The 2500-nt window shown below is 40.2% G+C and overlaps 1 pseudogene; it reads right to left on the bottom strand.

The window, feature by feature from the left end:
• LOC138053787 (probable serine/threonine-protein kinase DDB_G0271538) overlaps positions 1-2022 on the bottom strand; it is a 3824-nt pseudogene extending 1802 nt beyond the window's left edge.
• Positions 2023-2500: the final 478 nt, after the last annotated feature.

Raw genomic sequence — 2500 nt, 5'->3', positions numbered from 1 at the left:
CAAACACTGTAATTTCTGACCGCTTTGCCTACCCGTCAAGATGGCGTCGAAAACCGTGATAAAGCTCATGCTATTGGTTGTCGGTTATAAATGTAATTCTTACTGTAAAGTATAATGATTTACAATTATGATTTTGTTAACCGAGGAAACTCGAATTTCATTGTACTGTGGAAACACCACAGTGAAAACAGTTCAGCAAATAACTCGACTCATCTGATTTGCTTATAAAAAAGAAGTATTCACTTGCCATTCTACTGTCTCTTAAATGCTAAATAGAACCTTAATTTAAATTTAGAAAGAAGGAAAGCAAGGATTTCAGTTTATTTTGTTACAATTTCTATGGTGGCTTTCTATCGAAAAGATTCGGGCGTTTCCGCATTGCTTTAATATCATGAATAGATTGTTAGAAACACATGGCATGGGAAAAAGAACTAGCGAAATACCTATGGTCTAATTGAACAGATTTGTTGCAAAAGTTCTTCAATAGTAGGCCTATTACCAGGGTTTTCGTCAGTGGCTTTTTTTACAAGCACCCGTACCTTCTCATAAAAACCTATTAAACACGACACAGCCTTCAGCATTCTTCCTAATGAGTAAATGTCACTAGCAACGCTGTAACGTCTTTCTTTTTGGACTTCTGGGGCTAAATAGACCTTTCTTGAACAGCAGGACGAACTTCGTTTTGAGGATGGCAACCCCAACTTGGTGCTTTTACCGAAATCAATAAGAATCGGGTCGTATTTCGCAGAGTCGGACTTTCTTTCCAATACTACATTGTTAGCTTTTATGTCATTGTGAAGGTAGCCTTTTGAATGAACATAGCTCAAGGTAGAAGCTATCTCTATAAACAGTGAAATACAATTTGTTGGAATAAGCAGGTTTTTGCTTGCTGCCTGATGAAGAGTAGTGCTTTCTTGGTTGATGCCATGGAACTGTAGAACAAGGAATAAGGGCAAGCTCTTTGTAACTACTCCAAACAACATTGGGAGATTGGCATGATCCCCCAATGCAGTTATAACCCCTGCTTCATGAAGAAGGTTTTTCTTTGCCCTGTCCTGTTCTCCGGCGTTGTTATTGTGTGCCATTTGCTTCACAATGACGGCGATCCCGCGGTAACTTGCTTTGAAGCATTGGCCAAAACTTCCACTACCAAAGGAATGTTGGGTTAGATACTCCAGATGTTCCGGTATCAATTCCTTAAAGTTGCAGTTGAATTCTTCATCTGACATACTCTTCAAATGAATATTTTTCTGACTAACAACGCGTTGAAAGGTTGTCTGTGCCAAAGATGGCTTTGAATGTTGAGTCGGCTTGCGTCTTGCGTTGTCTCCAAACGCCATTTGAAGCATTGTTGCTGATCTTGAACAATTTACATCCAAGAGGGTTGTTAATCGTGGTCGCTTCGCATTATTCACCATTTCTTCTTTAGAATTAGCCTCAAGCATGATAAGTCCGCTTTCGTTGCCTATCTGTTCTGCATCCAGATTTGGAGAAAGCGATTTCTTGTCTATCATTGATGCCCAGCAGAACTTCAGTATTAGCAAGCAGAGCCATATTACCCTCATTCTTCTGTTGTCGCTTTCGCTTTCTCCATTCTCTATTTTGTTTTCGTTTCTCCTCGGGAGTATTTTTTCGCGATTTTACTTCCCGTTTATTTGGTATTTCCTGCTGATCGGAGGCTTCAAGGTCCGCCGGCATTTTATTAAAGCATTCCCAAGCAAGAAGAGCGAAATAGTTGAACACTCACGTGTTCTTGCATCCGATCTCACAATTTACGAAACCTTCAGTGTTCTCGGGAAAAATGAGAGCTGTCTTATGACTCTTATTGAAACTTGATGACAAGTATAAACCGGCAAAGAACACACTGCAAAAGCAATTATCTGTCACATCGATGTCAGCAGCAACAGGATTATGACGCCTTACAGGAAAGCTGCCTGGCGCGCTCAAAAAGTGCCATACATTTTCTTAGACTAAAAGTCTAAGAAAATGTATGGGACTCTCCAGGATACTTACAGTGCAGACGATTTGCGTCCCCTCATGACGACAATGCAACCAAGAAAGGACCAACTTGTAACAAGATCCGCTCTAATCTCGTCCCCAGATCTCACTTTGTCACTGGAAATGTGAGATCTGGTAAACTTCGACAATACACCATTTTTCATTGACTACCAAAAAAGGTTGCGGCAATGCGTTTCTTTTTTTGTTGCTTACCAACATTTATTAATAGCATAGAGCACTATCTATATCATAGAGCAAAATATATGTATTTATAATAAAGTTTCTATATAACGCGCGCTCTCATTGGTTTAAACAGCGTGCTTTATGAGAGTACAAAGCACGGAACAAACGAAAGCCCACGCCATCATTCGCAGAAATGGCAGATGAATTTCCGAATTTTACCTTGGGTATTATTGAAGCTGTCAGTTAAAGGCTTGCTCAGATATTCTGTCAAGTGCTTTGGATGGAAGACCTCAACCGTCGCCCGGTCCAGCAGTTCTTT

The sequence above is a fragment of the Montipora capricornis genome, chromosome 6 (genome assembly GCF_036669925.1).
Source record: "Montipora capricornis isolate CH-2021 chromosome 6, ASM3666992v2, whole genome shotgun sequence".
Lineage (NCBI taxonomy): Eukaryota > Metazoa > Cnidaria > Anthozoa > Scleractinia > Acroporidae > Montipora > Montipora capricornis.
The sequence above is the reverse complement of the archived record's forward strand: the minus strand, read 5'-3'. Positions and strand labels throughout refer to the sequence as shown.